The sequence below is a fragment of the Clarias gariepinus genome, chromosome 12 (assembly GCF_024256425.1).
Source record: "Clarias gariepinus isolate MV-2021 ecotype Netherlands chromosome 12, CGAR_prim_01v2, whole genome shotgun sequence".
Classification (NCBI taxonomy): domain Eukaryota; kingdom Metazoa; phylum Chordata; class Actinopteri; order Siluriformes; family Clariidae; genus Clarias; species Clarias gariepinus.
In genome coordinates, this window is record NC_071111.1 from 13,254,735 (window position 1) to 13,280,571 (window position 25,837).

At 39.4% G+C, this 25,837-nt stretch overlaps 1 protein-coding gene across 3 annotated transcripts in view; it reads left to right on the forward strand.

The window, feature by feature from the left end:
• Nucleotides 1–1,836: 1,836 nt before the first annotated feature.
• The window catches only part of rap1b (RAP1B, member of RAS oncogene family), a 55,417-nt gene continuing 31,416 nt past the window's right edge, over nt 1,837–25,837 (forward strand). The window contains exon 1 of one of the 3 annotated variants that reach the window (XM_053508541.1): nt 1,837–1,964. The gene's annotated coding sequence lies outside the window, so the exon portion shown is untranslated. Of the gene's footprint in view, nt 1,965–1,996; nt 2,037–13,367; nt 13,491–25,837 lie in introns of those variants that run through there. The other 2 variants (XM_053508542.1, XM_053508543.1) reach the window with 2 other exon arrangements.

Sequence of the window (25,837 nt, forward strand, 5' to 3'; positions counted from 1 at the left end):
GATTTCTTCACTCGCTTTTCCTCTAATTCTACATGAGTAATGCTATCAGCAAAGATCAGGAGATCATTCTTACAGCAAACACAGCAAAAAATGGCCTGTTTTAGATAATGTTTTGTAGTAGTGGTTGTTTTATGGGTTGCTGTTAGTTGGATGCCATTTTTAAAGCAGGCTTGCCCAACTCAGGTCCTTTACAGATTCAAGGTTTCCTAACTCCCCACACACATGTCTGACCTGACTCATGAAGGGCTTAGTAATTAGATAAGCTAATGAGCTGGATAAGGTGTGTTGGGATTTATAAAGCCTTGAAACTGTGCAAGGCTGTTAGTTCCCTGAACTGAGATTGAGAAATCCACAAAATTATTAGATGAAGTCTGTATATCATGGAATTGTAATTAAAGCAAATCATTATGCATTATATCTTTGCATCCTAAGGTCTATCCTACTTGGGCAGTTTCAATAACTTATGTTTTACAGATTCCTTGTTTTTTCTTTTGGTTATACTATCTCTTTTGTAGCATCAATAAACTGTATTAAACGTTATGATCGGAGATAGGCTGTATGCATGGCAGTTATCTCTTACCATGATTTAAAGAATACATGAAAGCTTGAATTTGTTGTTATTACAGTCAGTATTATCATTATTATTATTAGCATTATAGTTTTATTGGGTGATGAGGAGATCCATGAGGTAGAGCTGTAGCCACAAGTAAAGTGGCCTGAGCACTTTTCCTTGGATTACTATCTGTGTGGAGTTGTCTATGTCTTTTTGTATGTTCTCTGGTTTCTTTGTGTTTCCCCCATCTCGTCTGTTGCTTCTTTGTGTTAAGGGATCCTGGTATAGCCAGTTATGAAAAGGTGTTTAATGAAGAAGAATCATTTTATATGGAAAGAGAGAAAATGAGACAATCATACTAAATAATAATAATAATAATAATAATAATAATAATAACAACAAAATATTCTGCAATAGATTGGCAACCTGCCCAGGGTGTCCAGGTTGTACCATAAGTCTCCTTAGGATCCAGGCCCCTGTGAACCTGTATAGAATAAAGGATAAAGCACTATAGAAGATGAATGAATGAATAATAATAATAATAATAATAATAATAATAATAATAATAATAATAATAATAATAGCTTCTTTGCAGTCAGAAGAAACAAGGGAACAAAAGAGGATGTCTATCTTTACATCATATAGGGTATATCTCTATCATATAGAGACCTCCTGCTATAATCGGTGTGCATGTTGCATAAGATTGAGTTTACTATTTGTCACCTATTTATTATCAAAGAACAAAGTGCAGTATACAAACTGACATTTGTGCAATTGTGCCTTCACAATTAAACCTTCAAGACAAAGTGCAATTTGTAAATTTAAAGAAGCACAATGATCCAATATCTTGTGAATCATATTTAAAACATACCATAATGCTAGATAACTGTTTTAGTTTTTTAGTCTGTAAGCTCATATCCTTCTTCTTTTATTTATTATTTTATCATTCTTGTATTACATGTTCATTCTACTGTATCTATCTTTTTTTTATCTCTGACTCTGAAAGTTTCTGTACAAAAAAGTGCACTGTTGCTATGTGTACAAATGGCAAATAAAGTCTCTTGAATCTTGAAAGAAGTAGAATGTGCAAATAGGTCTATTGAGCTTTCTGTCAACCAAGTTTAATCACTTTAATCTGCACGTACATATAAAGGCAGCTTTTAATTCCGCTGCTGTAACATAAGATTGAGATTTTAGGGAAGAGTAATTTAAGCACAGTGTAGTTAATACCGTTTGTGTGCTTTTGTATGGAGCCCTAATTTCCCGCCTTGCATCCAACTGCAGGCACGGCGCGTCGAGGGGCGGGGCCAAGAACGGAGCCATGACGTCACGTCGGAATCCAACCCGTCAGACGCCTGAGAGAGAGACTGGCTGGCTGAGAGAGAGAGAGCAAACGGATTGGAGCTAATCTGTAAGTACCGTGTTCGTCGGCTTTTTTTCTAATGTGTCACTTTGTATTTTTGCCCAAAAGGACTCGAACGAGGTAAATATATTTTTATAGCGACAGACGAGGATGTAATCGCGCGCGGCCTTTGATTCTAGCTGCGTGCGTTAAGAGCGCGAGCTCCAAGCGCGAGACCGGCTCAGGCAGCAGCAGCAGCGCGCGGTTTGCGGAAGAGCAGGTCAAACGGCGAGAACATGGCGGAGCTTGAGTGAAACAATTCAACTCCTAACGCTTCCTAGACGCCGCCGTGTCTTTGCTGTAGTAGTGCTGGTGCTTCTCCCCCCAGCCACCTCAGTCAAGCGGTAGAGTTTAAACAGCGGTGCTGTGTGAAGAAAACGGGCTTTTCCCCCATTGTTTTCGGCGTTTTGTCCGCCGCTTGTGTGGAAGTTACGGCGGAAATGGAAAAGTTGTACGAATGAGTACTGTAAAGGGGAAACTGGGCGTGTGAAGCCCTACAGCGGTTAAATGTCAGCGAACGAAATATCCCGCGATAAACTTAGAGAAACGTGTGTATTAGCCCAATAACCGTCTTCCTAACCGTTGGCGTTAAAAGCTGTTCGATTTGGTGCGTTTGTTGAACGCGGTGTCCTGCTCGGAGTGTATCTGAGCAGCGGCCCCACCTAGTTCAGCTCTCAGGCCAAGTCCAGATGATTTTACACAGAAGAGAGAGAGAAATCACCGCGATTCTGATTTACAGTGTTAACAGATATGGAATATAAACCAAACAAATAAGGCTTTTATTTGTTTTTACTTTATAATCCTTTTGATATAAATATGTAGTCGATTTGAGTGAAGATCATGTTGCACTCCACCCTAAAGCACAGTTTCTGATGGGGAAGAGGGGTGCTAAACTGTACCTTACATTATTTCTACTGTTTTGTGTGCCTTTCAATATTTATCTTGCACCAAGTCTCTACCTTTAAGAAAAGGTTTAATCTTTGATTAAAAAAAAAACCTCTTTATCAACCACCTTTTCAAGCTTTAAAGGTACACTAGACATATTTCATGTGGTAGAAGGTGCACAAGGAAAGGTCCAAGCTAATGAAAGGGAAGTATCAAAAGAGTTTAAGGTGGTCAGCAGGATCCTGTTGCCTGCTCATTTATTTTTAATGCCCTCCTGCTTTATGGTGGCGTGCTGTGAGTCTGTCAGGGTTTAAATTAATGCTTGAGCTATTGCAAGTGTCCTTTATTTGTGATCTAAAATGTCAGCTTTTGTGCTTTGTGTAAATCCGGTGTGGCAAATAATGAGCAACAATCTAATGTTTTTTTCTTTTATTTTAAATTTGTAATTTATCATGTCCTCTTTTTTTAACCAAGGAAGTGTGAGATAATGTCATGTTCAGTGTAGATAGATAGTTTGACACAGAACCCCCCTTCATTTCCTGAGAAGCTGCTTACAGCTCACAGACTCGCCCTTTTTTGCGCAAACACTTTTGATAATGCGCTCTGTTTATGCAGTGGTGACTAAAAGAGACAAAAACTTTAGCATCGTGTTCAATACGTTCCATTAAATTTGCACAGGTCTTAAATACCTAATTATTCTAGTGACGTCTATTAACAGCTGATCAATGAGTAGTAGGGCCAATGGGATGGCCTCGCCCTGCTATAGTTTAACCCCTGGTGCTGTCCCACTTGGAGCGAAAGGAAGGAAATCCCTGTGATAGTAGGCCCTCTTGGGCACAGAGGAATGCTGCTTTAGAGGCTCCTTTGGAACAACAAATTGAAGACACACTGACTTTTCTTTTGCAGAGGGACACCCTTAATTAGTTGACAATTTGAATCCTGTGTCAAAGTTCAAACAATACTATTTTTGGTTATTTTTGTAGTTTTTTCCAGTGTGTTAGGAGTAAGGAATAGTCGAATGCAATGTCGTTTTTTTTTTTACAAGGCGATAATCAGTCAACCAGTACTCAGATTTGTATGATGATAATTACTTGCATCTAGCATTTACATCTGGTATCTCCCTAAAAGTGGACGACGATACAGTTAGACACCAAATATTAGACTAGCTTGGAGTCTGTGGCTTCAAATCAAATTCAAATTTTATTTGTCACATACACAAACATACACAGTACGAAATGTAGTGAAATGCATTAACGAACTTGTTAGTAAAAACCAAAAATCTCAACATGAATTGAGAGTTGCTTGATTGTGACTTTTAGGAAAACAGAAGGAGTAAAGAGGAAAGAAGACGCTCCTGGGAGGAAAAGAAGGGAAAGAGGGGATGGTGGTGGGGGTTGGCTCACTTCCTCTTCAGGCCATAGGGCCTTGTGAAACCTGGTGGCCTTGTCATTCTTTCCTTCCTTTATTTGGTCACGATGGCTGAACTAAAGGGAACCAAACATGTTTGAAGGCACCAACAGATGTGGTCCACAGTTCAGTTTCATTCAGTAGCTTAGACGTATGCTTGTTTCTCAACCTGATTGCATCAGATTTACACTTTGTCTCTTTTGCACAAAAAAGTCTACTATTTAAATAGCTAAGCAGTTCACTGTCAGCAATGTCTCCATCAAAGCGTTTTCGCTGTTGCTGTGTTGGAACGTGTAACATTTTCAGAAAAGGAATTGTTGGATTTGACGTGTGTGTGTGTACTGTTTTTTTTTCTTTTTGAGTAACAGTTTGCAGATTTTCATGTGCGGTTTAATTAAATGCCCTTGACCTCTTTGCATTTTCTGGCCAATGGGCTTATTATTCAGTAACTACATAGACAACAGCGCATGATCGTAAGGAGGGGTGTGGAAGCGTTCAAAATTTTTTCACACTTTGTTTTATTTTTTTAAATTCTTTTTCTCTAGTTTCTTGGTATTATAGTTAAATCTTGTGACTTCCCCAGATTTCAAAATTATAATTGCACTGCTCAGCCGAGTTTGTTTTGTGGCCTGTTTTTTATTTTTTATTTTTATGTTTACAGAGGAACATTAACCTCATAAACACAATTTTCTGCATTACATGTTGTGGACTTAAGGAGGTCTTCTAAACAGAACAAGGTCAAGAGTTTCACTGGAGAAAAGTTCTTTGTATGAACGCTCCAGCTTTCCTATTCAGTAGCCAGTTCAGTGAAAACAAAAATATTGCTTAGTCTTGTAGCGAAATAGCGTTAACTCCTCATTAGGTGAGTTTGTTCATGTGTGAGAGCAGGTGAGATGCCACGTTTGTTTGTAGATGTTCCGGGTAATGGCTAGAAGCGTTGTTGCGTGAATAACGGGTAACTACAGCTGAGTAAAGTATGGCTTAGATTCTATTTTGTATGTAGTTACATTTTGTAATAATGATGAAGCAAGTGACTCAACTCTAAGATAGATGAAAATTAGTGGATTATTTGCTGCTTAGATGCCATGCATCAGATATACTTGACAGAGTATAGTCAGCTGGACTTGATTCAATTACCTGCTTCCGTTTTGCTCTTGTGTTCTTCATCCCAACCAGCGGTTTGTCACCAGCGTCCAGGTGTGACTCAGCCATGTAGAGACACTTCTTACACCTGGGCAGTGCTATGAGCGTGCGTAAGTGTGCTGGAGGTTGGTCATTTAGGCAAGTTATATAATTGTCTTGGACATCACCAACCTGTAGGCGAGAAGAAGCAGGGCTGCTGTGGGTGGTGAGTAGGCGAAGTGCTGTCACCATTACAGTGCCCTCAATATATTTACATCTATTGCATTCTTCTTTATTTTTACTTCTTATTTTAGCTGTTTTCTGATATGAAAAACAGATGTGAAAAGCGTTAATAGCTATCTATTAACAAAAACCCTAAACATAGCTGCAGGTTTAGTGATAGTAATTTATTTAGTGTCAGTATATGAAAGGAGGAAAGTGCTAGTTAAGTACTGGTTGGATAGATTTTCAGACCTACAGTACTTAGTCAAAAGGCTTATTTCTTCAAATTAAATAAAAGAAATGTGAACAAAGGCTTTACTGTGATAGGCTGTGAAGAGTTTAAAGATACAAAAAAAAATGATGGTTTATGTAAGAACCTCAGCAGCACCCTCATTTCCTCTGTCGTCTGTTCCAACCACTTAGCATTTAGCATCACCAGTATACTAATCACTCTGTACCTATTTCTCACTGGTTCATTTCTTAAATTAGATGTTTTTTTGTGCTCGAATGATTTGTAGGTCACTGTGGGGCTTAACAAACAAACAAAAAAAAACATTCCCCTAACACTTGTCAGGTACAGGGACTGAAGTAAAAATCAGAGCGAAAAACGTCCTTCAGGACGGCTGGAGACCTGTAGAAATACAAGAAAGCCTGACTCTGACTCACTAAGCAAAATATGAAGAAATGAGGCATGGCTCAAGACTCTTGCTCACTACTCTGTCTGTTAATTAATGCGGATAAAGGATATCTGTTTTAAGTTCAATTTGCATGGGATAACCAGTGTCTATATAAATCACAGAGATGGGAATGATTTTACAGCATACATAGGGGTGTCGATTAAATTTCCATGTGTGCCAAGTTCCGCATTTGATCAGAAACTGGCTGTTTAACTCTCATCATAAGTGCTGATTGCGTTTGTGGCTTTTCCACGTTCCTCTGCTCATCTACATAGTAGGTGACCTGACCATAATGTAGGCTGTACCTGTTCTAAGAACTCAGGAACTTACCCTAAACCACCTGACTTGTTGCTGCTCTGACATCAACTTTATTTTATTGTTCTGCTTTCTTAAATTGCTACGGTTTCGATGGGAAAGGCTCGAAACTAGTACACTTCCTGGAGTGTATTTAGACTGAAGAAAACCCCTTTTCCCTGGGGATACAATTGATTCTTTGCATTTGCATTTCAGACTGGTTATTACCTGGAGTTTTTCTACGTGTCATTTATTTATAGAAGGTAAAATATAGTTTAAGCTTTTTAGATCTTTCCACACACCGTCCATATTACTCACATGCCAGATGTGGGTGGACTACAGTCCCGGAAATGCTTTGGTAATAATTACTAGGCCAATTAATTAATAATTACTAGTCCAGATAGGACTTCAGATGTGCAGTTTTTAAAATGTGTCTCTTCTCTTTTTGTGTGTTGCTGCATCCTCTAAAAATGAACATAAATTGTTGTAGTAATAATTATTTAAAGCTAAATGAATGATGAAGGTTAACTTATCAGTTCATCTAAATAAATGCTCAAGAAGAGTATACTAATTAGCATATGATTCATTAATTAGTCGATTTATTTTAGAAGTCATGCACAGATTCTTGTGTGGGGTTTGGTACAAGATTCCCGTGGCAAAGGCTGATTTGTTTTGTTTATTTGCATTGTTTAGAGACAGAACAGTTTGGGTGGAAATGTCAAAGGTGCGTTCTGCCCTAAGCATTGCTTTATATGTGTTTTTCCATTTGCCCTGACAACCTGTAACCTAGGTGAGGTGATTGACTTGTAAATTCCATGCTGATTTTGTGTGCTTTTGGCCATTTGGGAAAGTTCAACATTGTCATTCAAAAACAAAAGGTGGCATTTTATTAAATCAGAGTGGGTAATGGACATTTTAGTGTTTTTTTTCTTCTTTTTTTTTTACCATCAAGTTTACTAAGTGACAAACAACCTCCCTCAATTCAGCTTTCCATTCAAGATAGCTTACATTTTATATTACTGGAGTTTGGCAGTCGCCCTTATCTGTAGTAATTTACATTTAGCTCATATGTACAACGTGGCTGTAGGTTAAAGGCCTTGCTCAAATAAGTAAATAGTCCTCAGATTTGAACAAGCACTCTACTAATCTAAAGTCTAACATTTAGCCACTGAGTTACATCTGCTTTACTTCAATAAGCTTCATCTTTAAGATCAACTATTGTGTTAAATGCACATTATATATAAGGAACAAGTTAAAAATTGCCAGTAAAATGGATCGGACATGCAGTGCTTGGATTACTTCTCCATCCGTCATGACTTATATTCTCTGATGCATTTCTTCATTTCCGGCGAAGTTCTTTTGGTGCTGATGAGGTTTAGATGGGAGCAGTTAAGTGTTTAAACGAGGGGTATCTATTGCTACAATTGCTTTTTCACAGAGCTGTGCTTTTTCATATAGCTGCTCTTTTCGGCCCCTCTGTAGGCGTGTATACAAGCCATGGTAACATTCAAAACGTTGTTGTGGAGAAAAGAAAATGATCTTCTGTCCTCAGTGCTGTACTGTATCACAGTGATGTTTTCTCTGCCTAGGCTTCGAGTACAAAAACGTTAGGTGTTAAATTGATATAAGATAATATCTTTGTTTTAACAGCAGCCAGTGAGACCGGGACTCATTGCAACTTTTTAAATGTTTTGTAAAGCTTTTTAAAACATTTATCTTTAAGCTTGTTAAAATACTTATTAAAGCATTTTTTTTCAACGGGGAATTCTTATGACTTTTTGAAAGTAACTGTAAGGTTTAGAAATACACAGCTATCAAGCATTTCACACAGGGTAGTTGAGATGTACTATATGTGCGAATTTGCAATTTTAGATAAAATGTCATATTTTGTATTTATAGAATTTATAATTACAGTTTTCCCTTCCTCTTTCTCCAATGCTGTTAAAACACAAAGTTTGGACTATTTTTAAATAAATTTTGCATCACGTTAATATGTGCTTTACTGTATGCTCCATAATAACATGCTTATCGAAAATACGTTTTTCCTCTCTCCAAATCACTGCGGCAAATGCAAATATAATTTCTGGTTCCTCACACATTTCTCTTTACAGAAGAGCCATTAATAGCTATGCATCTGGTCTTTTTCCCTTTCTCGTGTTAATCATGACATCTGACGTTGTCAGCAGACCTCCAGAGAAAAATAGTTGTTGTGTTGACAACTTTGTCTTTGATTCTCTAGCGACTGGGTATTTGGAGAACTGAAGATTGTCCTTAATGACCTATGTAGCTCAAGCTATCGAGGGGTTACTGAGTTTCAAAATGTCCATAAGTGACTTTTCGCTTTTGTATAAGTGCAATGAGGCGTGTATTGAGAAGACAGCCTTGGTTTTCACCTGGAATCAAACGAACGAGCATACAAATGTTTTGTGACAGCCGCAGACTATAACACTGGTGGAGTGAAAAACAAGTTCTGATAGGTGATAGACATGTCATTGTGTCTCTCATGAACAGTCTGCCTCTGATGTATTGTCCCTGGCACATGCTATCTTGACATGATTACATGGCCTCTTCTACACCTGAGCTTGAAATTAGCTTCAGAAAAGGTTTCTTTGGCAGCAACCAATTTTATTTATTTATTTATTTTTATTTATTTTGCCCTGCTGTTATTGCATTAATAACAAGCTAGGACCATGTCTTTTATACTTTTTATCAATAACTTTAAAAAAATCATTTACCTGTAAAGCTAGTAAAGTAACCAGAATTATTGCGATGCATGTAGCTGACTCGCTTATACACCACTTCTCCTTTTTTGTCCGGTTTCACTGGATCAGTAGTTCTGCTTATTTATTAATCCACGCATTTCTTTTAAAAAGGACATTGCCATTCAGTGAGTTTGTTTCGTGTAGTTGATTTTAGCCAAATCAGCCACAATATCAGATGCTGAAAGTAGGATTTGAGCTGGGGTTTTTATTAGGACAATCGCCATATTGTACAAATCATCAGATTTCTTCTTTTTGCTGAGTCATAACTCTGGGATTGACTGGTGTGGTCTACTCTGCCACACGCATCAATCACAGCAACAGCAACAATCGTGAGTAGTGGGCATCTGTGAGCTCACATATGTAGAAGACTCGAGATTATGCTTTCCTCTGGGTGCAATTTAAAAAAGAAGCTTTTAACATGTCTTGGAGGAAGCATTTGTTAGACCTCTTAACTGGTTATCAGCTTTTGTAGGACAGTAAAGAACTGGCTGCTGGTTGTGAATTAGCAGGGATGGAAGAAGGGTAATTTCTTTCAACCTCCTTCCGAAGGTCATTTCTTCTGTCTGTTGTTGGTAAAGCGTGCTTAGATAGCATGTGTTACTGGCTCCTCTGGAGCAGTACCATTTTACTTAAGGCAGGTTTCTGAAACGATAGTTTTCTGGGTGTGTGTGAGGTCCATGGGGGTGTTAAATTTCCTGGCAATACTTTTTTTATGGCGGTTGTTGTTGTTTGCCATTCGAGAGCTTTAGTTGACATTTGAGTTTAAATGACTCCACCTTACTAACAGCAATGCTGTTGTGGAGAAGAGGAGGTCTTACAAAAGTCAATCACCATCCGTACAATGGTTTCTTGTGTTCGACTAGCCAAATCATATGCTTCTAATGTTGATTTTCTCCTTTTGGAATGTTGAACTTACTTTTTCTTACAGATTACTCAGAACCCGTGGTATTTAGGGTGCTGCGGCAAGAGCTTTGCCATGATGAACACACTGTTATACTTGGTTCATGCTTTTTCTTCTGGCGCAAGTTCTTCAGGAACATGCTTAAATATATCTATCAAAGTCTGGGAGGTCTCTGCTGAAGGTGTAGAAGAAGAATGTCTGGAATGAGGAGCTGCTCAGGGGTCAGAGAGCAGGGTAGGGACATAAACAGAAGACGGTAAGGGACACAAGTGTGTAGTATAAGCATAGGCAGTTATACTGTGGAGAAATCCTAAATTAACAGACTGATTGCATTTATACTGCAAATATACTTTTCATTACCCATTACCTTCATTTCATGTTAAAGCGATAGCAGAGATCTGTAAGGACTTAGGAAACATAGCAAGGTCAGTCCCGGTTGCCTTTTCATTCTATTTGAGAGAATTGTGTCATTTGAACAAGCATTCTAAAAATATCCCACCAAGCTTCATATCCTTTTTACCAAATCATACCATTGTGGAATACAGTGCATGCTTTGGCTGGCTGGCTTCATCGAGGCCTTTGTGCAATTGCCACGGCTGTGTTTTTACTCTGCTAGAGAGGTATTTAGTGTGACCTCAGGGATGTGTGTGCTTGAATGTGGATGCTTTTGATTCCACTGGATTTTAGCTCCACTACAGGCCCTTTCATTGGGTCTCAGCTGTCTCTGTTAGTCTGAGGCATAAACCAGATAAGAAGTTAAATAAGTCTGCAGTGTTAAAGCATACAATGCAAAATATTACGAAAGTTAATGGAATACATTTCTTTTTCTTCCGGTTATTATGAATATCTCGTCTGTATCATCGTCTTTGCCCCACGAAAACACAGCCAGTTCTCCTCTCCTGGTCTCGGCTCATGGTTTGATATGGCATCATCTGTAGTTGATTTCTCTGTCTCCAGATGATTGGCGGGGAACACTTTTTTATGTTGAGAGACCCCAGATACCTTTTCTGAATCCTCTTAAAGGAAAAATCCTGCAGCTTGCATAACACTATTTATAATAAAGATTTTTGTTGTTGAAATGTCTTTTGTGAACAGATTGCTCTGTTTTAATTTGCAACATGCTTTCATACTTACAATGCTGTTTAGCTGCTCGCTTATAGCGGCACTAGTAGAAGTGCACCTTTGCTTACAGAGAGCGATGATTTTAATAATGTTGTCTTCTGATTCTCTAACTGTCTCTTCTGTACACTGCTCAAAAACTGGGCTCGCTTTCTCACTGCTTGTGGTAATTAATTAATTTTCGTTAATATGACATTAACCTTGCTTGCATTAGGCAACATTGTAACAGTTTCTTCCTGTAACATTTTCTAGCGTTTCACAAAAATAAAGAAACTACAACACTGATCGTAATATTCGCATGAGAATCGTCAAACACCACAAAAGTTTCATCGCAAATGTTGTTGTGTTTCAGGACGGTGTTTTCCTTTAAAGGCAGTTGCTTTAAGGTTTGTGGGAGTTTTACTAGCTTCTAATGCACTCAATCCGCTAGGGAGATTACCATGTCTGCTTACATTACACCGTGCACCCATGGTTTAGCTCAAACGTTGCCTGACCTGTCGAAATGTTTTGTTGAGTTTCTCTCACAGTGATGTGTAGAGACTCCCACTGCTGCATCATTTGGGAGAGATTAGAGGTTTACAAGACGCTCGTCCAAGCAGTGAGCTAATCATTCCTGTATTCTTTAAAGGGGGAGATTTTTCTTTTTCTGATTTCAGCCGTGCCGACAATAAATTGATATTAATAATATTGTGCACCATACAATATAACCATTGCTTGCAATGAAAGGCGGTTTAGAGCTTAATTGCTTTTCTTAATGTAATTGAAAAAAAAAAGGAAGAAATGGCTTTAGCCCCTTAGCGTTTAGGCTCCTGACGCTGTTGTGTTTATTTCTTTTGTACTTCGGTGAACCTGCTTCTCTGGACTCCCTGCTGTAAATGCTGCCGTTGTTTGGTCTAGAGTCAAGTCTGACTTTGAAAGTATACCAGATGCTGAGTGTGCTTTTCTTAATGGTTGTGCCATTTACAAAGTAAATAACTGCATATGCTTTGCATTGGAACCAATAGCTTCAACATTGCCACCTATTCATAGTTTAAATCTTTTGCCCCCTCAAGCACGTCCTATATAATTATATTCAGGTTGCACGATCCACCTAATATCAGTGCGCTGTTGTAGTTCTAATGGTCATACTCCTGCACAGGCTTTTAGTTTTAATGTATAAAGCCAGGCTTAAATAAAAAGTGAAATGAAGCTCCTACACCTGTCTTCAGTTAACTCTCAATGTCAAACTTTTACCATTAGGTAAAAGCCATTAGTGGTTGTTTAAATACTCACCATGCCAGGCTTTGTATTTTATATATGTTTGCCTTTCTGGGAGTACTTACTAAGGGGTCCATCACGAAGTCTAAAGAAACTAAACTGGCCTTTTTTTTCTTAAGAAAAACTTCTAAACCAAGAATAATTTTTTTTTTTTTTGAAGAAGAAGGGTTTCAAAAACAGTGAAAGTAAGACGGTATTATTTTTATTATTATTATTATTATTATTATTATACCTGATTTTTATGTTTGCTTGTTGATCCGCTCATTAGCTAACCCTGCTAAGAGATACCAACTTGAGCAGCGAACTGAGTTGTGTGCTTCTTCCGAGACCCACTAAGCCACACCCTGCTTCTTTTCAGACTGATGCAGGAAAATACTAACTGCCCTTTTCCACATATATGAGATCACATAAGCTAGGAGGTGCATTCACATGGACTCTACAGGATAATAACGCATCATGTAAAGACCTCGGTCGGAATTGTCTCTCCTGATCCAGCCTGATAGGGGTGACTTTTCATTCGCTAAAAGTTGTGTGGGGTAAACCTTTAATAGGTAAATTTTTTCCATGTAAATATTTGATCTGATAATTTCTCTCTTGTTGGAATTAATTTTATTCTTTCTGCACATTTGCCCTACATGGGGGTAACATTAGGCAATGTTTGGTTTTATCACTAATCAGTGAACTCTGTGAGAACATCCTTTTCCCATCTGTGTTTTTCATCCACTGTGTGTCTGACTGAGGAAGGAGCATGATTGGCTGAGACTGAATTCTTGCACCAAATTATGAGGCAGAAAGCTGGATTTATTGGAAATGACTGGGAAGCCTGGACTAATCTCAATGTTGAAGAAAAATACTATTACTACTGGTTCACAGCAGGGGAAAACACTTGGTAAATATAAAAAACTAAACAAAATCTGGTTTAAAGCTTTGACCATATAAAAGCACATCTTGTTGGATCAGTGTCCACAGTCTGAAAAGTAATTATACTTTTCTTATCTGGATTCAAAAGGCAGAAAGATTTCCTGCTATTCAGGAGACACGATTTTAGGGTCCCAAGAATGTTCATGTAGAGATCAGCTGAAGTACCTGTGGTTGACGGGAAAAAAGATTGTAGAAATAGTTAAAAGGTTAAAGCTTTCATTTCATCAATGATGATAATTTTTTTTTCCACGTACATGTCTGCATGTCAACCCCTTAATTTTTTTTTAAACTAATTTCACAAAATTTTGTTTGGTGTGAAAATATTATATGGTATCGGTTTCCACTGGACTGGTGGCTAAATGTTAGGTAATTGTGCAAAAGTTACCTTGTTCAAGATTTTAAATCTATTGTCATTTCTATATCATCTATTTTTTACTAACTGTAATAAAATGAAAAGTTTGTTTACGCTATGTTGTACTTTCGTCATCCGCCAAGTATACTCCCTGTTCGATACTCGATCGTGTTAATGGATAAGAAATCGAAAAAATAGATTGGATGGAGGTTTATTCAAAGTTTTGTTTTAAATTGACCGCAGCACATAAAAAAAAATCACTTGTACCAATTCAACGCTGTTATTCCAGACGTGAACTTATTGAGTAATCCCAGTGAAAATATTTAGTTTAGCTTTTCTAATTAACATAACATACATACACTACATAATTGTTTATAACATTGCTTTATAAACTTTTTTTTTTAGTAGGGGGACATAAATGAAGTGCTTGTGAATGAGGGAGATTTAAATACCACGATTTATGCGTGTTGATGTGAAAAAGAGGTTCATGTAAAACACTGCATAATGAGTCTGAACTCCGTTATTACAGTGTGCACAACATTTTTTTATTTAATTTCTCGCTTTGGTTTTTCTACGTCTGAGTGAAAGCTTGTCTGCATGTTTACTCCACCGGCCTCATCATGGTGTCTTGCTTTTTTACAGTGATGCGCTAGGGCTATCGATTACCATGCTCATCTCTTGTCTGAGTGGATTTGAGTTTCAGGGTCAGTGAAGTCTGTGGGTGTGTGTATGTAAGTGTGTGTGTGTTTGTGTGTGTATGAATGCTCTGACTTGGATCTGAGGCCGGAGTAGCTTTTGAGAGAGGCCTGTCTCTAATGCTTGTATGATCATGTTCCCTGTGATGACATCATCTTGAAGATTTGTGTATACTTGCTCTGCTATGCTTGGCATGCTCCTACACACGTGTGTGTGCTACACACACACACACACACACACACACACACACACACACACACACACAGACAGGTGTCACTTGGATACAACAAGATTGAACAAAGTACACAAGACATGAACCGTCCTGTTTTTCATTATCAGCTCCATGTCTTTTTTCATTTATCCACGCATCTCTCACTCTCGCTCTCTGTCTGCCGGCCACTTTGTTCAGTTTACGCTCTTCAGGTCAGTATGTTACCTTGTGTGGCTGAGAGCCAGAGGCATCTAGTGAGGTAAGACCTAAGAGATTTCCCCCGCGTACTCGAGTAAGGATAAAAAAACAAACAAACAAACAATACAGCTTGTCTCTACTGCTTTCGAAAAGGAGGAGACTCTTCACTGTCTCATGGTGTTTTCACACTTGCAATTTTTTTTAATGGGCGAATCCACTTGCAATGAATGATTTTGATATTTGTGTTTGTGTGAAAATTGTTCACAGGAGAAATGTGTGTATTTGGATTACAATCTGAAGACTAACTGTTCAGTCATGACAAAAGAAATGAAGCCTTATGAGAGGACGAGGAGTTAGAGTGTGTGTGTGTGTGGTTTTCTCTTAGCTGATAGGCTGCTACATACAGCTAAGCTGCATTACGTCAAAATATAGCAAACACACATGCCTAAAAAGTGCGCTTTGACTATTTAACACAATTTTGAGGTTTTCAGCTCTGCAAGCGTCGACTTTTATAGAGTTGTATAGGAGTCACTAAAAACACATCAGCTTATTCACGGCGGAAATTGTGAGGGTATTTCCTGTTGCAGCCGGATAAATGAAATGCAGATGACCTTAAAACACAGCTTTAAATTAACCTGCATTTAGAAATCATCAACTTCTCCTACATTATTACTTCATACTGTCAGTTTATTTCCAAAGTACTACCTAATGGAAGGAAATTTTTTTTTATAAAAAGTATGCTAGTTTATATGATGAGTCTATTTATGAGTAAAGAAGTGAGTGTGAAGAAAATGAAATTATGAAAGGAAGTACAAGACCTCTTCGATGTTTGTCTGTAGTGTGTTTGTAGTTTGAGTTGGTCACAGATAATGAAGAGCCACCTGTGTAGTAAATCAAACAAGCAGTTTTACACTAATTACAGTGTAAATGAAGTTGTGTTTAATCAGTTAGATGATGATGTATTGATGTATAGTCATGTGGTGGAGCCTTTAGGAAAGAGTCTGTAGCTTTTGGCAAACAAAGCTAATAACACGTAGCTAAACAATGACCAGTTTTTATTCAGTGGTGCTCACGGACCCAGTAATGACTCACTGGTGTAATGCAACTTTGTTTTACTTTACTGTTTGTTAATTCAAAATAATACAAAGAAACCCCAGAATGTATAAGAACAATATGATGGAGAACGTATTCTCACGAACTTTTAAGCACGCACAAAATTTAAGAAGAAAATTTGATTTGCGGTTCGGACTGCATGAAACCGATAACGCCCTTCCTCGAATTTCAAGTACTTTATAAACCACAAGTGAAAACGCCCTTGATGTAGTTGTGTGTGTGTTTGTGTGTGAGTGAGCACAAGTGCTTGTGCACACCAGGATGAGCCTCACAAACATACTGTACTGTTTATATTCCATGCCTTGTTCTCTGTTCAGGTTTGATATAACTTATCTTTTTTTTTTTTTTTCCCTTTTCCTTTTCTCTGAGTCAGCACTATTTTGAGACCAGGGAGCTGCCTGTTGATCGATGAGACGTCAGTATGTTTGTGGTTTCCTCTGGGAGGGTAGAGTGTGAGGGAGTAGACGCAAACTCATCATCAACTCCCAGCTGCGTCGCAGCGATGTAAGCCCCGTGTATGACACTGACGCAGACGACTCGCAAAAGGTGGTAGTCGGGTGATTATTAGGCAGGGCTGTTGTGGTTTTCCGTTACTGCAGGGTGCCTTTAAGGCACGGAGATCGCCTTGGAGATCGTCCTAATCTCCACCAGAACAAGCTTCCTGTATCCATGTGAGGAACGGACAGCAGCTCCTCGTGTCAGAAGTCTGATGGCGACCCTCAGTAGGCCATGCTCATCAAATCGCCATGTTTTTATTATTATTATTTATTTTATTTTTTTATGAAAATGGTATCATATTGGAGCATTTTTTAAAAAGTTCAACTTTATTATATATATCAGGAACAATAAGATTTAGCTTAAAATAATAATCTAAAAAGAAAACCATCAATGTCAGTGTGATCATGCTTCTCTTTATATGCACTTATGTAGCTGCCTAGCTCACTTTTTAAGAGCTGTGCGATAATCTTTTGTTGGTCGATTCTGATAACTTTTTTTTTACAGAATCGATTCCCACTATTTAAATGATTTAGCTAAACTTACAAACGTTAAATAATGTAAAATTGACGACTTTTTAAACAATATAGGATGATATTGCAAAGTTAGCACTATTACTACTACTTTCAAATTCTTTCCCAGTTGGTGCAATACCTGGCGCCACTGGACTGGAGAGTGGGGCAGAACATTCTCAGTTTATCAGATTGTCGGATTAATGCTCTGTATGACATTTAAAACTATTAAACCAAAACTTACAACGTGTTTCAATGTTTATTAGATGCTTTTAATAGTTTAAAAACTTAAATCGCAATGTCCAGAAGTCATATTGAATGGGCAGGCGATTCACAGCTTTATTACTGGGTTTGATTGTTGGGCAACCAAACCACTCAGCACTTGAGGAGCGTAACCCCTCATCCTTTCTTTATACCTTTAACGGCTAATTTTGCTGATTTGTTTTAAGAAGAGAAAGAGAGAGAGATTTAGTTCACTGAGTGACTGTTGTGTCACATCTCCAACAGATTCCCTCGTAGCACGTAGTGATGCTGTGGCATTTTCCTCATTGGTTGAACAGTAAGACAAAGTCATTTGACAAAAGGTTATTGAAAATGAGCTTTATTGCCCAGCCCCAATGTTCTCCGCACTGTCCATGTTTCTATGAGCGGACTGTGTTTGTTGTGTGCATTATTTTGTCCCTGACCACAATTTTCTATTGTGTCTTCCTGCACCTGGCCGTCACAAGACACAAGAGTTGACATATTCTGTAAAAGAGGGGTGTGTGTGTGTGTGTCTTGGCTAGCTCTCACATCTGGTCACCCCCTGCTTTCCCTTTTGAGGCATTGAAGTTTTAAAGTTGGGGCTGGGAGCTTGATTGATTGTGCAAGTTTCTGTAGAGGGAAATCTGTGCTTTCTCAAGTCTGTAGTTTTTATTCCAAGTTTTTTTTTCTCTTTCTTATTTGGTTTGAGTCCCATTGTAAAAGCACATGCATCATGTTGAAACCCAGTGTGGGATGATGTATTCCTTTGACTGTCTTTTTTTTTTTTTTCATTTTTTTTGTCTCCTCGACACCCATTGCTGGAGACTAGAAAAATGGTCAGTAAGGCTGGAGTTTGTATAAAAGAGTAAAACACAACTGCTTCTATGTCGGGTTGGCAAAAGTTTTTTTTTCTTTTTTCTCTATCCGCCCTGAACTCGTCTGTTGCCCAAACAAGTCAGTAGGTATCTGTTTTAACGAGTCTCAAACCGGGCGTGGCTAAAGAGATCCTAAACCTTTCTCTGCAGGCTGTGATTTGCGCAGGAGGATGCTTCTTCATCTGCATGTACAGACATGCATGTGGCCCCAAGCTGCTGCTCAAATATGAACTATCAGCAGTCTTTCTCATTCATTTCCTGGTTTATTACTTCTACGTGCATATTACTCAAATCCCTCTAAATCAATCCGGTGTCATTATGGGAACTTGAGCCGTATCGCTGTAACACGACGGACTGTCACCGTCTCAGTGTTCTCTTTCCTGAAGTTAAGCACATTTATCACATAAGTATTTAGGATTTCCAGGCAGAGCTTTGACAATAAACCACAAATATTGAAAGCTTCATTTAATAAATCCATGCTGAAGTCATATTTATCCACAAAACAAGTTACACCACCTGAGGATCAGGTCCTTTATTTAAGAACGTGGAGTATCTACAGATGCTGGAATACTCACATTAAGCAAGGCTACATTACTAGACTGTGTTTTCTTCCTGAACAAGAAGCTATGAAAGGTGTGCTTCTAAGTGTTAACAATGCCCGATCTAGGTAGCTTGACCTGTTGTGTGCAATTATGTTTTTCTTCCCCCAATTTATTATTATTTTTTACCATTTCCAGTTTTTTTGTGGTGTGACATAAGAGTTTTTGGGTCAGGTGGAAAAGAAGTAACCGAGGGAAAAGGGGCCGGTGGAGCAGGAAGGCAAAGAGCAGTTTCCCCTCTTAGTGAAATAAACCGTTTTAATGTAGACATGCAGAACATTTAGCATCGACAGATACAGGTAATTTAAACGCTTCATGTTGACAAGAATACGACGTGGCACTGTGAATGCTCTTTCAGCCGCCGCAGGCTGTTTATAACTAAGCAGTGCTTGAGCACTTAGTGAGGAGGAGCAGCTTGTGCTCGTGTTTATCCAGAGCTGAAAACATTAGAAAAAGTGTTGATGGATAAATCTGCAGTTTCGTTTCATCAGCATTTTTTTCTTTCTCGTGTTCCATGAAAATTATTTCTCCTCTGTGTCACACTGAATAGGCTACATAAGGCTAATTGAAAATGCTTTTGCTATTTTTTTTTTCTTCCCCATCATGGACAGTATTCCCTCAATACTATTTCTCGCATACATATATCCATCAAAAAAAGATCCAGAGGAATCGGCACAAAGGGTCGTTAAGCGTTGAGCTGTCGCCTAGAAAGAACATGGTGCACGTTTCACATTTTGAGCCTGATTGGCGACAATTACATTCAATATGCCTTGTGGTTGTGTGATAAGTTTACTGAGATGTTTCTACAGATTTGCACCCTCCTGAGTGGATGATTCTACATAGTCGCATGTCTTTTGCCTGTTCTTTTTGTCCAAAGATGATCTAAGACCAGACACTCTCAGGGCTAAAACTTTTCCCCCCACCGTTAAACGTTTGGAAAAAATGTTTTAAGCATGTCGTCATTCAGACCTCCTCTCGCCAAAGTGGGGCCTACGCCCATGTTCTCATTCATGGAAGACCCTCAAGACAGGCCTATAGAATTATTATTTTTTTTTCTTTTCTGCTGTTCAAGGATTAATAACTGGAAAACACAAAGGAATAAAAGAGGATAACTACGCTCCTATAGAACACTATTGGACAGAAAAACTAAGCAGGTATTCAGTGGATGTGTGCTTTACTAGATGGGAAGATATTTATCACGCCTGAAAGTCGCGCAAGTTGGTGGAGCAGAGCTGGGAATTAAATCTCTCAGTCCAGTGTGGACAATGTTTGGCGAGGAGTGTCTAGGTTTTAAGTTGAATGTTTGATTTGCGCTGCTTGTCTCATGGGCTTTCTTTTTGCATTTTTTAAAACTGTACAGGAGCAATACCATACAACTGGGCTTTTACCTCCAGGCTATAATGCATAGTGTAGGCACTGCACAGATGAGATGTCACCATTTCTAATGTGGAAATAATCCAAGTGCCTAAGTGGAAAATCCTTGGCTGTCGATTGACGGAAAAGGTTTAGCAAGCGGGTTGGACTGCTAAGACCAAGTGTGTGACAGCGTTCCATATGAAATGTGTATTTGGGGAGTCAAAGATTTTTAAAGGACTTCAGATAGAAAGAAAGCCATGTGTTCGTCTCTTGTTCGGCCGTATCATGTTGTGCCTACGCTAGCTGCTTAGACATGAGCTCGGAGTCCAGGGCCAGTGTGAGTTTGGTGTGGGTGATGAAGTCAGGCCCCAGAGTGTCTGCGGAAAGGAAAATTTAGCTGCCCGCTGCCTGGGGAATTCACAGGTTGTGCAGGGCACACTCTCGGTCACCCTTCCTCCACCATTTAGCATTACCAGTGATCCAAATGTAACACGGTGAATTATTCAGAATCTGTCCTGTCGTTTCCAGGTTTCCAAGATGCATAAAAAAAAACACGTCATCCTGAATTGCATTTCAGTGTCTTCTTCTCTACCGTAATAGTTTATTCATCCCTGACAGCTATACTGTATCTTCCATTTATTATTAGGGAATGACAAATTGGGAGGTGATAAACTGACCGACACCCAACCCCCCTCCCCCCCGGGCTAGCTTTAATGTGACACCCCTATAGATGTAATCCTGGGCTGTGTTGAGTAGACCCATTTCTCCTTTACAGTCATGACCTTTTATAATGTCTCAAAAAATTATTTGGCCATAATACATAAAAAAAAAAAAAAGAATAGGTTACTGAAAGCGTAACTTTTTTACCCCATTCGTTACACATTTGCACAATTCGGCTGGCCTTTGTAGTGTTGCTTAACGCAAGTTCACATTCAATTACGATTAGAAAAAAATATTAAGGAACCATATACATATTTTTTTGTGTAATAGGTGTCGGGCTTGTTAATATCTAATCCCTTTTTTTTTCTGTTTTCTAGTCTGATGTGTGTTAGCGTTTTGTTGTCCTAACTTGTGTGTTATTTGATACGGTATGCTCATGCATTTTTCTTTATTTACTTGGAGCTAGACAGTGCCTGTCTCGACGGACATGACAAATGGTTATGGGGTTAGGGAGCATCATAGCTCATTTGTGGCAGAGCCTGAGACGCTGGGTAGTGTGAGCCTTTCTTGTATCGACTTTATAATTTGTCGCCATTGCAAAACCTTTCAAAGTCTTTTCTTCACTGGAACAATGACACGTTCTCATGGTCTAGGATACTGGATGCATTTTATATGCAGCCTTTGTGGAGCATGAACAGAGTAAAGTTCTGGTGGTAGTGGTGGTGATGATGGTAGCAGTCAGAGTACTGTGCTGGTTGAGACATCCAGCATCAAGCATTTGCCGCGCCTAAGATGCATTGCGCAAAGCCTGAAAGAAGACGGAGGCTGTCTGTCTGGAGAGCGCTTGATCCTCCGTCAGTGAATAAGGCGTAACTTTAAACCCCTCCCTTCCTGCTGTTAGGTCACTTCCTTTCCTCTCCAGCCTCCTTTCTGTCTGTCTCCTTTCTCCAATCCTGTTGCTCCTCCTGTTGCCTGGTGACCGCGATCGTCTTGCATATTTATTGCCACCCCACCTGGCCCGAGGCAGCGATGGTTTAACAGCTGGCCCTCCCCCCTTCCTCATTAAAGAGGCGTTCTGCGACTCTGGCACTGCGAGCCAGAGGGTCAATAGCGCCAGAAAACACCAAGGGGGGTCTTTAAGACCATGTGGGGCTTGGCCTCTGTTGACTTCCTAGCAGCAGGGTCCGCTCTCATCTCCCTGTGCATAAAGCTTCCATCCTGGTGAGCATCCGCTTGTCTAATTGCTGCCTGGGATCCAGCAAGGGCTGCTTGGATGGAAATGAGGGGTTGAGAGAAGTGTAATGGGCTCAGCTGTTGGCCAGTTCGACAGTGACAGGACTTCATTGATTGGGGAATAGCGTGTCTCGGATTCGTCAGGTTGGCTCGTGTGATGGGGATCCCTCTTTATTTTAGTCAGAAATACGCCGGTATATCCCACCTCTGTAACCATAATCCAGTACTGACCGCTGGCCAGTATACTCTGTGTGCCAATTAACTGCTGTGTAAGTTGTGTGCGTGTGTGTGTGCATGCACAAGTCTGTGTGAGAGCATGCCTCTAAAAGAGAGCTTGCCATGAGGTGGCCTTGTTGGACGAGTCACCATTAATCACCTCTGCCTGTTATGTAACCAGTGAAACGCTGTGACTGGAGGAATGAGTGACCTCTTGACCTGTTCGAACATGTTGCAGCCTTCTTCATTGTGATTTCATTGCCGTCTTATGTAGAGCTTGGGCGATATATCCTATTAATTGCATCTCAAATTTTTAGGGCTGGTCCGAATACCATTTTTTGAGCTTTGAGTATTCGGTAGTGATTAACATCGAATATTTAAAGCTTTGGTGGGAGGGGGCTGAATATATTCTTATCTCTAATAAAGGCAGGAATCTCTGTGTGTCTCTGTCTGTTGCATTTTTATGTCTAGAACCGTTCATCCAACTGCTGCGGACGCAAGGGAGTGCATTTTTTTTTTTTTTTTTTTTTTTCTCTCGCATTTTTGTGTAATATGGATACAGGCAAGTTGTCATGAACTAACCTGAGTAGACCAGAAAACGTAGCTTTGGCAGTTAGCCCTTTGTAGCGTGGATGGTAAACCCAAACGCGGAATAACACGAGTAGGCAGGATAATCACGCGATTGTTTTAAGGACTCTCTCAAATGGGGAGCAAAGGATAAAAACAATTTAACCTGCGTCCTATTAACACACACTCGGCAAAAGCGTCCAAAGCGCCATGGGCAAACCCAATGACTGAGCGATGTGCCGCCTTGTCTCGTTTTATGCTTCCTGGTTCGCAACCGTATTATTTCCGAGTCCTAGTGCCGGTCGCGGACCGAGTGTGCATGACACAAGTTTGCTGCAAGGGCTAGTCATTCAAGCGCGAATTTTCTTTTTCGGAATATTCGAATCTCAAAATAAAAAATCGATTGCCATCCCTTCAAACTAATATTCAAATATTCTGGTCCCGCCATTTACATTTTGCGACTTTTAAAATAATCCATAAATTTGAATTCATCGATAATACTGATTAATAGCAGAGCTCCAAATGTATGTTTTGCAAAAAAAAAAGTAATGTTCACTTTTAAAACTTGCAACATAGCTTAGCGCCTGAAAGCGGTGAAAATGCTTAAATTGGCAGGACACTGGATAGTCCGGGACCAGAGTTGGGAACATGTGCATCGGAATTTCCATATTTAAACCCAAACCCATTTAATCTAGTGTTTAACTTGCATCTGTAAACGAATTAGTCTGATGATAAGACTGAAATTTTAAAATGGGATCCCACTTCCTTTCTCCATACCAGCTTCTATCGGCTTCCTACAGCTTTAATATAACATAGTGGAATGAGCTCTCTGGTGTCCTCTGACTTCCTGTGTCGGTACTTAGTTGAGTTGTATTTTCACCAAAGTATGTGTCTGCGCATCTCGATCTCACCAAGGTGAGACTGCTGCAAATGCAATTACAGTATCTGACATTTCTGCCTGTCTTATGTTGCATAGGAGTGGACAAATCGTAACGTAGTAGTGAGTCCTCTGAAAAAAGGAAAGTGAAGTGAAGCCCAGTCCCAGCTTCTGCTTGCCCTGAGGCCTAATTAACTCTGACAGGCTGATTATGTACATTATTATACACAATGGAAAATGGCGAGTGCTTGATTCGTTGCGAGCAGTGACTTTACGTAGCCATGATATTTATCCACTGCTGATAACGTCTCTAGCGATAAAGCATATGTTTGCACCCTTGACAAAAAGGCAGAATGTCTTTGACTTTCGTGACGTTCTCTTGCCAGACGTTGAGACATTTATACAAGTCTGGCTAACATGTTTATTTTTACTCGCTGTTTAGCTCGCATGTAAGCATCCTAACATTAGAACTAAAGATTAGTTCATGATTACTTTCATATGCTTTATTATTCCGACTCTGGAAACATACCAAAAGTGAAAAGTTTTTCTTTTAAAGAAAGTGAGTAGGAATGGAGTTTCTTTTTTCTCAGGTCGATAAATGAATGAATTTAAAAAACATATCTATTGAAACTCTGGATGCGTTGTCTGCTTGCTCAACCTAGACCAGAGATTAGCACATCCTGGGTTGAATAATAAGACATGAAAAATGGCTGTAGTTCCTCTTTAAGACATAACGAGCCGGGGTCAAAGTGACATTAAACCTCCAATCTGGGTTTTTTTCTCCCAGAAACCGAGTATCATTAGGCTCAGGGCAAAGACACAGGAAACTACAGGCAATCGGTTGAATGTTCAGTGTAAGGCGTCACGCAAATGTCAGGGCCAAAAGAGGTTGTGGACTTTTACACCTTATCTGTGTTTCAACCTGGGTAATTTGCATTTTCTCTTTCACTCTTGCTTTCTGTCTGATGCATGCGTGTGAGCTGAGCTGCAGCCCGCTTCTTTCTCTCTCCCTCTCTCTTCCCCTTCTCCGCCCTCTTGCTAATGCCAGTAATGCCTCATGCCAGTCCTTTTAACATGCCCAGGCTGCTTCAGCACTGATACGTGCTTCTCCTTCAGAGCTCAGCTGACTACTGGCACATGTCAGCTGAGCAGCTTGTTCAGGGCTTGCTCTGTGAGATCGCTTCATCCGAGTCTGCTGCTTCTCTGCTTTTTCTGTCAGCTCTCAGGATAGACTTGTTTAGCTGTCGGATAGATTGCCTAAGCGCTGCTTGTTTCCTTGGATTGGCCTCATCAAGTAGGAGAGATTATGCTCATATCGGTGTCCTTTTATACAGTTTTTATACCCTCGATGAATAAATGCATGTTTCTGTCCTCTGCACCTGTACCATGAGAGCGCTTGAATATGTGTCAAGAGCAAATACAAAATATTGTCATGTACTCCACCCACTGTAATGTGTAATGTCCATTTCGTAGGTCATAGCATGAGTGTAGCACAGCTGTGCAGTATACAGTTTTCAGCGACTTGGAATTTGGTTTCTCGGTGATGTAACCCAGATCTTCTTTGAAGTGATTCCATGGGAACATCAACATGTAAATCAAAACATGCCTACTAACAAATTTTTTTTTTTATTGTTGTCACAGTCTATAAATTAGATCACATTTAGATTTTTTAATGGTTGATTTTTTTTTTTTGCGTTGTATCATCATTTAGCATTAGTTTAATCTGATGCTTGTACAAACTTTCAGTAGTTTCCAGTCTTTGAGGATGTGAATGTGTACAGATACTAAACATACTTTACATTACATCATAGCACCTTTTAGCTGTTTGCGCACGTCAAGAAATTCCTACGTGAGCGCATCCGTCACAAGTCTAATGCAAATGATCTGGGACAATTTGCACAGAGTTGCCAAAGTCTATGGTTTAGCTGTAGTATTTTCCGATTAGTAACTCATTGCCATAATTACCCAGGAGATGTGAGAACTGTTTTTTTTTTTTTTTTTTTTTTTTTTTTTTAACTCTCTCAGCTAAAGCGGTCATCAGACCAATTGTGAATAAAATATATTTGGCACAAACGTCACTTCAATGAAGGGAAAAGGATGTAGAAAGTGTAA